The sequence below is a fragment of the Leptosomus discolor genome, chromosome 1 (genome assembly GCF_034619465.1).
Source record: "Leptosomus discolor isolate bLepDis1 chromosome 1, bLepDis1.hap2, whole genome shotgun sequence".
NCBI classification, from domain to species: Eukaryota; Metazoa; Chordata; class Aves; order Leptosomiformes; family Leptosomidae; genus Leptosomus; species Leptosomus discolor.
Window position 1 is genome coordinate 55,023,514 of NC_141391.1, and position 16,659 is coordinate 55,040,172.

Below are 16,659 nucleotides of genomic sequence, written 5' to 3' on the forward strand. Positions count from 1 at the left end.
TAAGTTAGTTAGACAGGACTTTCCCCTTGTGAGCCCATGCTGGCTATGACCAATGACTATGTTGTGTCTCAAGTGTTTTTTCAGTAACTCACAGAATAACCTTTTCCATAATCTTAACTGAAGTGAGACTGACAGGCCTGTAATTACCAGGGTCTTCCTTCTCACCCTTCTTGAAAACTGGGACAACATTTGCCACCTCCCAGTCAACTGGAACCTCTCCAGATGCCCAGGACCATTGAAAAATAATGGAGAGAGGTTCCACGATGACATTGATCAGCTGTTTCAGTACCCTGTGATGAATCCCCTAAGGCCCCATAGATTTATGCACATCCTGCTAGAGGTGCAAATCTCAAACAAGTTCAGAGTTGACTATGAGTTTACCGCACAGAGCTCCAGGTGTCCCAGGGGCCATCATCGGTGTTAAAGAAAGCAAAGATGGCATTAAATGTCTCTGCTTTGTCTACATCTTTATTTGCGAGGTGACCAGCCTCACTCAATAGTGGACCAATGTTATCTTTGATTCTCCTTTCGCTGTTAACACATTATAAAAAGCCCTTTTTGTTGTCCTTCACAGTGCTAGCCAGCTTGAACTCTAAGCGAACACTGGCCTCGTGAATTTTCTCCCTGAAGTGGCAAACAGCATGTCCATAGTCATCCTATGTTGCCTGTCCTTGCTTCCAATGTCCGTGCACTTCCTTTTCCACCTAAATTCTAGAAAAAGATCCCTGCTTAGCAAAGCTGGCCTTCTGCCCTGCTTGCTTGACTTCCCACTCTTTGTAATTGCTTGCTCCTCTGCTCTTAAGAGATGGCTTTTGAAAAGTGCAAGCATTCATGGACCCCAATACTCTCAAAAGCAGATTCCCAGGGGACCTTACTAACTAGCTGCTTCAGCAGCCCAAAGTCTGCACTCCCCGTATCCAGGGTCAAAGTTTTGCTGGCAGTTATCCTCCTATTGCCAACGATTTGAAACTCACCTACTTTGTGGTCACTGTAACCAAGACAGCCACCAATCACCACTTTGCCCATGAGTCCTTATCTGTTTACAAGCAACAAATTTAGGAGGGCACCTTTCCTATTGGTGCCCTTAGTACCCGTACCAAGAAGTTATCTTCAATGTGCTTCAGGAGTTTCCTGGACCTGTTTCTGTCCACTGTATGACATTCCCAGTTGATATCTGGGAAGTTAAAATCACCCATGAGGACAAGGTCAGCTGATCTAGAGATATCCCCTAATTCCTTGAGAATATATTAAGAACCTAGTCAACAAAACTGTGCTACTTCTGAGACACCATTTGCAAAACTGCATTTATAAAAAAATGTTATTTTGTTAATATTATCTCAGAATTATAAGAGAATTATAGTTCACAGTTTATAACACTGGAAAGATGCTTATTTTGAAAGAAGGAGTCTGCCTTTCCTAGGAAAGTTAGATATAGGTATGATACCGTTTCTGTTGAAATCTCTGATCAAACTTTACATTCAAACAGTATTATAGGCATGCTGAATTGGACCAAAAATCTACTTAGTTCATGGTTACAGTGATCTCTAACTCCTGCTCCACCACTGATTTTGTATTATTTATTCACTTTATTCACTGATTGCCCAGTTGTGCCCTTCACAGGTTTCTTTTCTAAAGAGGCTTTTAGGATTTGTAGGGGTTTTATAACTTGTCCTAGCCTGTTCTTTTAAGTGAAAAACAAAGAAGTCAGAAGTTGGTAACAGGTGAGATAAGTATGAGATAAGGATAATCAAAAAAGCGACAACTAACAATCACAATGGTAGTTGTCTTAAGCTTACTTTATATTAGTTTTGATGACTGTAAAAATAAGCACTTTTCATTTATTTCAGTTCAGAAACTCAGCAGAGTCCCATTTGTCAATTGTTGTCCAAACATCTCTGCCCCAGACCTATTTTGGCTCAAAAAGATCAGTACTTTCCCATTAATTATTTGAGAAGCTGCAATATACTTGGTCTACTACCTTCTGTCATTTTGATAATTCAGTACCAGAAAAAAACAAAATAATTAACAGGACTTCAGGGAAAAAGGCAAAGGCAAGGTAAGAGGCACAGCAAGAGGCAAAGCAAAAGACAAGACAAGACACGGCAAGGAAAGACAAGGCAAGGCAAGGCAGGGCAAACAACTCTTCAGCTGGAAATAACTGCTAGTGTGAAAATGAAAAGCAGATCTCTCAGCGTGTATATATATGTGTATATATATATATATATGTATGTATAAAATAAAAATGCCATAACTCTAAAATAAACCTGATCCTGTATAACCCTCCTCTTGCTAATTTTGGAAAGAGCCTTATGCTTTTACACTCCCACTTATGACCACTGCATAACATTAGGAATTAATTATGTTTCATCACTGAAAATTATATATAAAATATCTGGTATTTCTATTTTTATTTTTTGACATTATTAATCCATTTAATTTTCAAAAAGTTTCTTCTTTTCCAGTGTTTCTGACCAAGAGATTAGCAACCCTATTTATTAATTGAAAACTTAAAATAAAAAGCTTTTCCATTTTTTCTTCATGTTTATGCATTCATTTAAAATATTCCTAATGAGGTCAACAAAAAATAGTCTCCAGGCACTTTAAGTTGGCACTTTCTGGACTCTCACTCATAATTGCCAGGTAATTTACATTTGACCTGTACCTCCAAGTCAGAATGTTAATGCTTTTTGCAAGGTGAATTCAAATCTGTCCTTAATTAGGGTGCGAAATAGGAAGAGTTATATTTTATCCAGAATATAACCTCAGCATTTCTGAACAATGGAATTAATTCATCGGATCATAAAATATGCATAGGTAAGCACTACTTCTATTATAGAATAATAATGAATTGGTATTTGAAAATTTTCTGTTGTATCGACTTATTTTTTATTTTGGAAAGGAAGAGACATACATATACATAAATGTGCACACACATACAGTTATGTATTACAGAGATGCTAGGAACAAAAAAAAAAATGCAGATGGACTGGAATGCTTTTGTCCCAGGATGGTAATTGATATAGTACGTACTTAGTGCTCATCCCTCATACATACACATCCAAAAATCCCAGTATCTGCGAGTGCTACAGAAACTAGTAATGGCTGGCTGCCCAAAGAATAGAAAAGAGACAGAATTGCTGTTTTCACACCTACACAGATTAATTTACTTATTTTCAAATATATTACTATGTATCCATTGCATTGCTCCTAGGCATATTTACAAAAAGATTAAGAGCACAAATTATCATAACAAATCAGCTACCTACAACGGATATGCCTACAATTGAGTGTGTCCTGGGTAATCCAGTTCTTCAAGCTGTTACTTTCTGTTTAGTCTTTCTCTCAAGTTCTTCCCTCCAGTGAATATCATGTCCCTGTTGGATATATGAACAGCTAAATCTCCACTTATCCAGATATTTTTTTAACTCTGCACCCTGACCCAACACAGAACTGAACTGGTGATCTTTCCCTTACTTTAATTTCCCTTTTATTATTCTTATAACACTTAACATACACCACAGTAAGGGATAGTTTTAATTGACATAAATTATTTCTGGGAAAAGATGGGGTTTTTTCCCTCAGAAATTTGCTCTAAAATGAATTTATGTATTTTGTAAAATGAATATTGCTAATTTTGTAGGGTTTAAAGGAAACATTTAAACAAGCAAATTAATTAATTAACAAATAACCACACAAAGTTCCTCCGGCTTGGCAGCCCTGTAAAGCTCAAAATTTTTCTACCTACACATACGTTGTGTGATTTCTGACTAAGAAGATATGGGTCTATGTGGCGACCACCACATGAAACAAGACAAAAGGGAGGAAGGGAGGTGATAAACTACCAGTGGCAGCCTTAAAAGATGGGACACACAGAGGGAAGAAACAGTAGTAGACCTAGGACAGACAGCAAGGGATCATTCCAGGCTAAAAGGAGTGGAAGGTTTGTTTTTATTTTTTTAAAGAGATTTATCATATCACTGAAATAACAACTTTTTTTTTTTTTTTTTCCTCTCTGATGTCTTTTCCTTGAAGTGTCTCTGATTTATCCTTCCCCAGTAGAAACTTCCTTTTCCTTCCTGGTATCTGTGGAAGGATGAGAAACTGTATTCTGGAACAATTATTAAAATTGAAATTTCTGAACCAATATGTTTAAACATGAGAACTTTCAAAATAGATAACTAAAGCCTTTAAAAGGTTTAAACTAAACAAATGCTTTTAGGGCATAGTCTTTAGTAATACTATAAAGGCCATGAATAACATGGCCTTTATAAAATACCAAACCTCTGAACTGTTACATTTATCCTTTTGGACAACACTTCTCAACTAATTTTGCCACTGTAAGTATCATCACTTTGTAAATGCCCTGAAAAAAATTTCTAGACTTTGACCTTAAAGCTTCAGATGTTGGATCAAAGACTCACTGTATTAACAAATTCTTTGACGAAAGTTCAGTTTCTGAGAATATCCCTTTTTAGGTCTGCACTTTGTTAAATGAGTTTCCATCAAAATCTGGTATTTCATAAAGAATTAGCTATTTGTAATAGCTAATTTTCAGGTATTTTTGTTTTCAGATTCATGTAATTTTGAACAGCTGAAATAAAGGAAATAATTTTTCTGACAATATTTTGTCTTTTTTTTCTAAACTGCTCAATAAATTCAAGCATAAATTCCAGCTGTTACTGATACCTCCTAGTTTGGCATGGTAAGAGTTCTTTACAGAAATCATGCTCAGATCCCTGTTTAGGTAGGATGTGGAGTTCATCCATTAACAGTCTTTTAAAAATTAAGTTCAGAATTCTGTACGTGAATGGGCAGTAGAATTGGACCAGGAACTAAAAGTCTCAAATCAGGGACAAATTATTGGTTTCCTAGTTTTGGGGACTTTCCGGCTCAATTTGTATCATACAATTTTATATACGTCTGAATATTAAGAGCAAGTTAGGTTGTGGTTGTTTCGTGTCTGGCAGGGTTTTGGTAGCAGAGGAGGGGGCTACTGAGGTGGCTCCTGTAAGAAGCTTCTAAAATCACACACCCACATCCCAACCCCCCCCCCCCCCCCCCGGCTCAAATTCGGACCCACCTCTGACCAAGGCCAGGCCAATCTGTGCCTCTGAGACTAACTCTGTTTAAGAGTGGAAGTGGAACCGGTTGAGCGAGTTCTTTGTGATTCTGTTGCTGAGCGGAGGAGAGGAGGGGGATGTGAGAGAAACAGCCCTGAGGACACCCGGGTCAGTGAGGAAGGAGAGGGGCAGCTGTGCCGGAGCAGAGGTTCCCCCGCGGCCCACAGTGGGGTGGCGGCTGAGCCCCTGCAGCCCCTGGAGCCCAGCGGTGGCCCAGAGGTTGGCCTGCAGCCTGCGGAGGGCCCCGGGCCGGAGGAGCAGGGACCGGGCCCGGAGCAGCCGCGACTCCGAGGCAGCCCGCGCTGGAGCCGCCCGTCGGGGGGAGGGCGGCAGCCCCGGGAGGGACCCGCGCTGGGGGGTTCTGGGGAGCTGCGGCCCCGCGGGAAGGACTCCCGTTGGGGCAGTGGGTGGAGGGGTGTCTGCCGGGAGAGGGACCCCGCGGTGGGGCAGGGGAGGGCTGCGAGGGCCCCTCTCCCTGAGGAGGAAGGAGCAGCGGAGACACCTTGTGCCGGACGGACTGTAACCCCCATTCCCTGCCCCCTGCGCTGCTGGGGGGGGAAGAGGGAGCAGAGCTGAGCCGGGAAGACCGGAGGGATGGGGTGGGGGGAAGGTGTGTTTTTAAGACCTGATTGTATTTCTCATTATCCTTGTTGTTGTTGGTTGTTCATTAAAGTGATGTTGTTATCCCCAAGTTGAGTCTGTCTTTTGCCCGTGACCATAACTGGTGAGTGAGCCCTCCCTGTCCTTCGTTTCGACCCTGGAGCCTTTTGGTTTTATTTTCTCCTCCCCATCCCTCAGAGGATACGGTAGGAGTGAGCGAGGGGCTGCAGGGTGCTTTGTTGCTAGCTGGGTGGGCTCAAACCACGACAGAGGACTTCACCTATAACTGAGTGCAAAGGCTCAGCACAAGTCACTAATTTTAATCATACCTATTTCTAAGGCTACTTATCTGCCCAAGGAATGATTACTTCTAAATGAAGTTGAGGCTGTCATTGTTGCTTTAAAGGATCTCAAAGTTAAATTCTACCTAGCTCATCTATCAAAGATATTGCATATTGAAAAGAGGATATTACATACAGAGGGGAAAAAATACTATCAACAATATATACAATGCAGTGCCTTACATGCATGTGGTGATGTGTGGTTTTGTTGCCCAAAGTCTAATCTTGCACGGCAAAATACAATAATTTTCTTTTTGAGTTAATAGTTTGAGCCAGAAATAGTAAATCAAATTATTATGGTAACTGAAGCAGTGACAACACTGAAAGGAACTGATAATTTTTCCATCTGTTCATCAGGATATGAATACAAATAAGAGCATCATAGCACATATATTTCACAGCACAATGTTATTACTTAGAAATGTAAACAAAACTGCCCTTCTAGAGAATTTCAGAAAAGGAAAGAGCAAATTAAAAATGTTCTGTTATGGTCTTGAATTCATTGCCAGAAGATGCCATTGATGCTAAGTCCTAGGATTGATTCAAGCAGCCATTAGAAAAATTCCTGAAAGAAAACTTTCTGAACATGAAGATGTGAAATTGCCTCCAGTTCAAGGCTTAAAATGCAGGTTGCTTAATGTATAAGAAAGATAAAACATCTGCAGCATCAGTATTCTAAGAATACCTTCTAAGCTCATAATCTTGGGCTTTAATAGGCCACTCATTGAGTTATGTATTTGTATTGCAACAATGGCAATCATAATTAACAGGAAAGAATATCCTCTAGGACATTTTGGTATTTGAGGTTGTGATGGGCTGCACTTTGCTGCCTGCCAGAGCCCCACCCAACTGATCTCTCACTCCCCCTCCTCAACAGGACAGGGGGAGAAAATAAGATGAAAAAGCTCATGCGTCAAGATTAAAAAAAAAAAAAAAAAGGGTGTTTACTTACCAATTAACATCACAGGCAAAACAGACTCAACTTGGGGAAGATTAATTTGATTTATTACCAGTTAAAAATTAAGTAGGATGGTAAGAAACAAATCCAAAACTCAAAGGGCCCCTCACCTGCTCTTCTTTACTCAGCTTCATTCCCAACCCTCTACCTCTTCCCCTTACTGAGTAGCACAGGGGGATGATGAACGGGGTTTGCAGTCAGTTCATAATATTTCCTCTCTGATGTTCCTTCCTCATCACGCTTTTCTCTGCTCCAGCATGAGGGCCTTCCCACAGGCTGCAGTTCTTTCAAGATCTGCTCCAGCATGGGTGCTTTCCACAGGGTACAGTCCATCAGGAACATACTGATCCAGTATGGCCACAGCTCCTGCTAGAAAACATGCTCTAGCGTGGGCTTTCCCGTGTGTTGCAGCTTCCTTCAGAGCACATCCACCTGCTCTGACATAGGGTGCTCCATGGACTGCAGTGTGGATATCTGCTCCACCACAATCCTCCATCAGCAGCAGGAGGACAACTTGCTTCACCATGGTTATCATCACGGGCTGCAGGAGAATATGTTCTGGCACCTCCTCCCCATCCTTCTTCACTGACCTTGGTGTTCACAAGGTGGTTTCTTTCAGATGCCTGCTCACTCTCTCACAACTGCTGCATAACATTTTTTACCTTTTCTAAAATATGTTTTCCCTGAGATGCCACCGTTTTGGCTGGTGGGCTCAGCTATGTCCTGCGGTAGGTCCATTGGAGCTGACTGGAACTAGCTGTGTCCAGCATGGGACAGCCACTGGTTACTCCTTGCAGAGGCCACCCCTGCATAACACAGCTGCCAAAACCTTGACACCTACACCCAATACACAGATTTATAGCACTGCACAAGCAATCTTTTTTCAGTTTCAGTTAAATGGAGCATGTAAAGGGATATTTTATTGGTATAACTAACATTGCAACACTTGCATTGCTTTCTTAAGTATTACCTTTGGGGGCTTCATACCTGAAGCACACAGTGATTAATTCAGCAGTCATGGAAGGTCTCCCCAGATATCTGCCTAATAGTCTTCAACAGGCACCCAGCTGGCTATATGCAGTATGTGCAATAGAAATGTTTACTGTGTGGTGGGTAGAAAATGGTGTGAGAAGCAGAGATTGAAACCAACTCAGTGAATGCTCAGTGCAGACCACAACATATCAGCTGAAGAAAATGGTGCTTGAAGTCTGGCTGACTGTCATTCAAGGCATTGATTCTTCAGAAGAAAACTTAAATCAATATGGCTATTGGAGAAAGTCCTAAAAACAAAAGGAGAGCTTTCACATTTCTGATCTCTCCTGCATAGAAAGTCATGTCTGACTGAGCTATGCAGACAAAATGTCTTCTCTTTCTTAAGGAAGCCATAGCTTCATAGTGTTGAGGACTGGTGGCATTTGATGTTAAGATTACCTTTATCAATCTTTATATAATTTCATCAGCTAGTTCATTATAAATAAATATATCTTCTTTATCTTGGTTGTCCCCCTGAATTTTGTTTCCCAGTTTCCCAGAAAAGCAAGCAGCAACAGTATGGGGCATAGGAATCATATCACCCAATGGCAGCAGTCTAAAAATAATTGGTAACTATTTTAAGCAAGTTATCTAGGTTCCTTCTACAGCCAGTGGAAGGGAAAAATGTTTTCCAAATTCATCCTCTTATAAGTGTCTAGCAGTCTAAAATAGGTAGCATGGATAGCTTTCACAGTGTCTCTTCACCCCTTTATACCTAGATCCAGGTTCCAAACAGACAACTGGAATGTAAATGCACTGGAAGCTCAACAGCCTAACTAAAATGTGGTACTAAAATCTTGTCCTTTACATTTATCTAGTTATTTTCTTTTAGACAAAATATCAAGAACAGCTAATGACTCTTAAAAGTGTCATTTCCTCCCCATTTAATTTATTTTTAATTTTTTCTATTTCTGCCTGTTAATTCAAGAAGCCTTAAGCCATATTCATTAAAAAATTTGCTTTATTTTCTTTCCTATAACATTCATAATCAGTGATATTGCTGGTGGAAAGTCCTGCATGTGGGCAAGTTGTTACACTCTAAGAAAAGTCATTCAGCTGATTATGGATTTATATAAGAGAGAACTAATCACCATGGGTAAGTAAATACATTGAAAGAGTGGAATATTAAAACAGAGTCACTCCTCCGGCAATGATTTTGTGAGCTAAATGTGTGCCTCAGGGCTAGTTGATACAGATTACTTGTACTGTGCCCTTTCAGGCTTGTTTGTAGGGACACCACAAGTAGGTTCACTAGGAGATTTGGATTCTGTAACAGAATTTTAGGTTTTACAAAATTTGAAGTCCAAAATTTTAGCTGTAAAAGACATAAATTGAATCTCCATTCAGCTTTTTTTTTTTTTTCTCCCTGCATCTCAGAACATCTCCAGAACTCTCACTTATCCATATGCAGAGTTTCAGAAGTGATTCTTCACAGAGCAAATACAGATTGAGAGATTCTCTTAGACTGAAGTTGGGGGATGAAAAATAAGCCTAGTTATATATATACACCCTTCTTAAGACTGGCCAGAGGCAGTGGGCTTTCTTGATTTCCGAGACCAGCCTTTTGTAAAAGGTCTTTATTTTTTTCCTGAAGTAGAATTTTAACAGAAATTTCATATTATTTTTTACCTGTTTGATATGCTTAGCAAATATTAGACTGATCAAAGAGAGAGTGTTTTTAATAGATTAATAGATTTTTTAAATATTTTAGTACTTTTACTAAAGCAAGAAATTAAAATGCAGTAGGTGGCATTCTTAAATTTAAGCAATACTAAAGTACTAATTTATTTAGAATATTCTAAGGATGGATTTATTTATGTGGGGTCACATCTAGCTTTAGAAGTGATATAGAAATGCAAAGTGTCTTTAACTGGAGTTGCATAGAAAAGATTTTCATATCGTGCAAGACTTAAGAAATTTTAAAAAGAAATACCAGTTCCAATTTTTTTTTTTTCTTTTATGAAAGGACATGCCCAATAAAATTTGGGGCAATAACAACATTTAATCTAGAAACCTTTTTTCTAAACATTTTTGCTTCAAAATCACTTCAAACGCATTTCAAGAAGCATCATTTTCAATCAAAAACAATGTGTTTAATTTTGAAATAATTGGTTGGTTTTTTTTTTTTAAATTTTGAAACCTCCTTTAAGTAGAAGATTTATCAAAATTAATTACTCCAGATTATGTTTTTCCATCAAAATTCTTATTACAAAATTCCTAGCGGTAATATATTAATGGGAAACATTGACCCAGTGACATTTTTTTCTGTATGCCTCCTAGCTTTTGATAGAGGATGTTCCTCTGATAGTTTAATAAAGGATTATACCATCATAGTATTAAGTCTGAAAAAATAAAATAAAGTTTTATGTTGTCAGCTTTTTCTTAAAATGTCTACACCTTTTGTATGCTCAACCTGAGTTGCATCCAGATAGGTATTTTGTAATCCCAAACACTAACAAATGCAATTAAATTTATTAAAACAAAGAAAACAAAACAAAGGAGTGTAAGCAAAAAGCACAACAGAAGATAGCAATAAGATTACTGTTAGTCAACCAAAAAAAAGGAAAATACTACTGAAAAAAACCCTGTCTTTCCCATATATTTTCTTCATTTGTAAAACAAAGCTTAACACACAGTTTTATGCTTTGATTTCCAGAGCAAATCTTTCTTTCCAGTTTCTGATTAAAATGAACTGCAAAACATTAATGAACTTTGTAAAAGTTTCCTAGCAAGGGTCAACTTTTGCCCTTCCACATGGACAACTTTTTGGTGTCTGAAGTTAAAATTTTGAAGCTTCTTCTAGAGAGTAAAATGATTACTCACAAAAAAGGCCTTGTAATCTGGGAAAAGTCACCCTTAACTCATTTTTGATCTCACTAAAGTATTCCTCTTGTCTCATCTCCCTCTATTGTATATCTCCCAAGGTTTCCAGGGGCAAGATCACAGTGAGAACAAGGGCAAGGTTTTAGATACCCTAAGAGAGTTTGGACCAGAAGAGGGCCATGAAAATGATCAGAGGGCTGGAACATGTCTCCTATAAAGAAAGGCTTCCAACCCAAACCATTCTATGATTCTGATACTATTTTACTAACATATTGACTTAGTTTCCTACATATCATATGCTGCTCTGTGACATTATGTGTTCCATTTTTAAAAGTTCCTAAGATATTACTATAGGTGTAGATTTCCTCTGGGAAATCTGTAGGATATATATAAAAATTTATATATATATATACATATATATATATATATGGAAATATCCAAAATGAGTACTGGAAGTGACATAATTATGTATCGAAACCAGTAAAATGCCACTTCACTTAAGGAAAAAGTTTCAACCTCATTTTAATAGTGAAGGCAGAACTTAGTTTACTAAAAGATATCTCTGTACATTTAAATAAAGCTCGATCCTTTAATTTTGGATGTGAATCAGAGAATGGGACATGGACTAAGCAACTAGTTAATGGGGTAAATTGCATAGTTCTCCAGAACAGGAACTGCAGTGTAAACAAAAACATTTTTGTGTTTGATTTCTTTTAATCCTAAACAAGAGATGGGTGAAAACTGGGAGATTGCATCAGAAATGTATTTCTATATGGTGACATGTATTTTTACTGTTTCCTGGATATCAGTTATAGTTACTGGTGCTATAACTGTGTCAGGACAAGGTATTATTCTAAGTGAACTTTTGGACTTGGCAGGTCTTCTTCACAAACCATAGTTCCTCAAAAAGTTGCAAGCATTTTTGTAGAGTATGAAATTTAGTATTGCCAAAGGAAAGTAATCAAAGGTTGCATGTAAGATCCCACAAAATCATGTAAGCTTGTGAGTTTAAACAAATAAATACATAAACCTCTTTGTTAATAAAAATTCATGATTGGCTAGGGTGAGAGAAATGGGATTCTGTTCTGATTAGTTTTTATTCTGATCTATTTGTATTTAAGAAAAACTGAGATTCAGAATGCTTATAAAACATTATTTTAAGCCTACAACATTTTCGTTTCCAAATACAGAAAAGTATCAGTGTCATTGGAAAAGAAGCCATCTACTCCAATGTCCCGCTTGAAGCCAACAGTAAGTTCTATTTGGTAATGAGAACCTCCAAAGATAATTTTATGGGTCTTGTCCATTTTTATATCACCTGTCACAGCTTCAAAATATTAAGCTCTGTCATCTCTGTAACTCCCCTTCAAGTGGTAGTAAGCTGCTTTTATATCACCCCTTAACATTTGTTTTCACTAGACTAAGCAAATCCTGTTCCCTCTATCTCTCAACATAGGATGGGGGAGATCTAACCTCTGACCATCTTTGAAGCTTTCCTTCAATCCTCTCCCAGGACATATACATAAAATTATTTCCAGGATGTTGTGAATATCTTGAACATCTTTACCACCTCTGTGATCAATATATATAATCCTAATACTAGAAGCTCAGGACAAAGTTAATCTAGCCAAGTATTCTTTCTGTGACAGGTAGAGTAGTGAAAACAAAGAAAACCACTGCAAATATATTGTAATCCTTTCTTCAAGACCCTCCAGGATCCTCTTCTCACTTCAACAATCCATGGATTAGGACTTTTTGAGCTAGATTTTACATCTGCATGTTTGTTGGATCACTCTTCCTTGAACATTTCTAGACATTTTCTGCATCCTTTTCCAAGTCTTCAGCAATGAGTTTCACAATTTAAACACAAATCCCAGAAAAATATTCTTTTATTTGAATAAAGATCAATCAGGTGAAGAAAGACGATGTTGAAACAACATAAAGAACAGAACAACTGTGATGATAAGAGGTCAGGACAGAAGTATTTCTTAGAAATGTCACGTAACAAAACTACCAGTTTAATCTGAGAAGAAAAAGTTGCTGAGTTCCTGAGGCAAGAGGACTGTTCAGTGAAAAGTTTATTCTATTTAATAAAATAAAATATTTAAAATGTACTTGAAAAGTAATGTTTAGAGTTAGGCACTAAAAGAATTGAAATTAGTGCTTAGGTGTAAGTGGTTAATAATCTAGGCTTAATATTCAATATGTGTTCAGCGTTTACAGGCTCAAAGTAAACCAAAAATGTTTAGCACATTGTTAATCATTTTCTGTTAGCACTCATTTTTTAAGATTGTTGTCAGCATAAAAGAAAAAATAACAATTACCTTTTTGTACAGATTTGAAAATGAATTTTTAAAATATCATTGTAGCAATTAATGGTTCTAAGACCCATCTTCCATTAATTTGTATTGGAGGCATAATAAAATCAATGGGCTATTTCCAGGTTGTCATGAAATAAACATAGTCTTCAAAACTGTATGGGTCAGATGAAAGAAAATTACTTTAGTTTAAAATAAAATGGTATTTCAAGACTTTTGGGATATGAAAATAGCTTTCATAATGGACCAAGATGCAGTAATATGTTCTTTTGTTTTTTTGTCATGTGAAATGCAGACATCTATTTTAACAGTGTATGCGTAATAAACATTAGTGATCTGACAAAGTCTGTGAATTTACCTGGCTCTGGCTACTTTTAAATATGAATTCATGATAAGCATTTCAATCTTTCTACACTAAATTAAAAATTAATTTGTATAACAATTCTAGTTCACATTTACTGGAATCAGGGATATTTTAATGATAAAATTTACTTACAAGTCAATAAGAAATAGTTTTTAAAACTTGTTAATGTTGTGCCCAGAATCTTGAATTCACTATCACAGACATGCCTGGTAACTGCCAGCGATTTTGCAGTTCAAGTAATTTACAGATAACCCTTTTTTCTTTATCTTTGGCATTTCATAATTAGTTCAGTTTCTAAATATCATAAGTCAGATTTTCATCTCTTCCATCAATGAAAAATGTTTTATGACTCTGTAAGAGCAGAAAAACACCTTATACCTTTTTCTGACAGTAAAATGTTTTTAAGAAAACTTTGGGAAAAAAAAAAAAGACATCTTGCAATATATTACAAATGTTGTGCTTATAAAATGGACTCCTGTAGATATTATAAATGTCAGTCTGAAGTATTTCACATGTTAAAAATTTGTAGAAAGCTTGATTTTTTAGAGATTGGGTTTTTATTTTGTTAAATGAAAAACATTTTATTCAAATTTCTGTTTATTACTTTATGATATCACATATAATCCAAAATAGTGTGAATTGAAAATGTGTATCAAAATCAGCAATTCATAATTTATAATTTAAAAAATAATGAAATGTTTACATATAGTCAGAACATTTGTTAACTAAGCCTACATGAAAGACTTTTGATAAAACTAGAATTTTGGCTAGTAATTTTTCTTCTAAAAAAGGTACAGAACCAACAGAGTTCCATACGAAAATGCATCTAAACCCCAAACTGTTATATTAGAATTAAAGAGGATTGCTGTATCTCTTTGGCCACACAGTCTTTTCCTCTGTCTTTCAGCATAAGAAATTATCGCTATCTGAAAAAAACTAAGCTCAATTATTCTACTTTTCTGAATTGTCAAGCTTTTATCTCCCCTCTTACTCCTTGATGCCACTCATCATTTCCGTTATTTCCTTACCTCTGAAACAGCTTCAGCCTTCATGAATTCAGCTTTCACTGCATCTCTCTCACACAGATGAGTAGTAGGTTAGCAAAGATTGAAAGCATTTATTCTATTATTAACTGTGATATCCAACAAGAGACCCTGATCAAGAATCAGACATCAGGAATCCTAGACATAGTGGGAAAAAAAAAAAAAAAGAGTCCCTACCCTAGAAATCTTCAAGCTGTGTGCTGTCAGTCATTACCTTTGTTCCAAAGTATGAGAAATAAAATTGCTTTCCATCTAGAGTGAAAAAGATACAGCAAATGTCTTTTCCTTCATGAAAGATACTGATTTTTTCTAGCTGGATAATTGGTCCCAAGAGCCTTAATCAGAAACTGAAACAATTTCTGCGTCTCATTAAATATATTCATTTAGCAACTTTGCAGCACAGTTGTAAAAATTTATGTGCTTTGGCATATAAACTACTTGACCACTCCTTACCTCAATGACTGATGACAATTAAAAAACAAACAAACAAATAAAACAACATTATTGCTACTTTATTTGTCTTTTTAAAAAAATAAAAAATCACTTCCTCTGAGCAAATGGGCAATTAAAAATCAATTGGCTTAGAATGAGTATACAATAATATCCCACTAAATGCATCAGGACACTTACTGCAGAATAATGACACTTTGAGCAGTATACTGTTTAATTTTAGCACTTCCAGTGCTATAAGCTGACTCTCCTTTCACTCTGGCTTTAAAGCAGAATACTGTGATCCAACTCAAACTTTTTTTGGCATGTTGGTAGCCTTAGTATTTAATATGTTGATATTTGTTTCCTCACATTCTAATGGTTTTCCTAGCATTTTCTCCATGACAAGATTTAACCTGCTAAGTTAAACTAAGAACTGTTGACATTAAAATCAATTATAGCAATAACTTAAGATTTATAGTGGTACCACTTCAAAATCTTAAATCATTATTTCATGGCTCAAGCAGCTTTTCAAAATGCTGTATTGATAGCAATAAGCAGGAAGTAAGAGACAAATTTCTGAAGATAAAATAATATCCACAGTGATAAAATGGAGGTAATGATGTCTTCATATTTAAGGATGAATCAATGTTCTCTACTTTTACATTACATTTTAAATTTTACTTTTCAAAGTAAAACATTGAAATAGAAAAAAAAAGTGATGCTGAATATTTTGAGCATTTTTGAATATGAATAAATTTATGCTGGTTTTATAAAATGGGCAATAGTAAAAAGAAATAAGAAAAATGTAACACATACTTCCGACTTTCCTCTTCAAGGTTCTTCAACAATTTTATGGCCTGTCCTTGCTTTTATTCACTTTGCATATTGTATACTCATTTTGTGAATAGTAACTGTAGACTCAGTAGTATTTCTAAACAAAATGTTTTGGAAATTATTATCTAAAATCTAAAAAATATGCGGTGTCCTAACACACTGTACTACTGAAATTATTCTTGGTTTTCTGTCTCAAAAAATACAATGACAATTCGGGATGCTGCTTTCATCACGAGGAAGCAATAAGGATTATTTTGAGTTGACTGACGGGAGCTAGTAGAAACATTTTTGACAACTTCTCCTCATCAGAATGTGCTGCTCTAAGAGATATTTATTTTAACATGTTTTTTTAATGGGTACCTTTTTGATGTTCATTGTTCTCTAGGCTCCATTGCACTGGCTATGATGAGGAACAATGCAGGGGGGAAAAGGAAATAAAATTTGGGGCATATACTTTGATACACAGTTGTTTTCACAATCATATTGATTGTTTTATTTAGATTCCAGTATTGGATTCCTCCCACTCTCCAACACGGAGCTTTGATGGCATAAAGTTGTAGTGAACAATAATTGTTATCATACAGCAAGCTCCAACTTGTTACATGAGTCATTCTGAAAACAAGGGTAGAATATCAGAAATTACTGAAGCGTGTTAGTCAACCACATTACTCAGGACAGTTGAGATGGTCAAGTGGCCCTAGCTGCACAAGGCCAGTTTGTTAGTTTGTTTGTTTCTCCTCCTTCTTGTTTTCCAGAAAGGTATATATTTCCCTCTGACTCTGTAATGACATCAA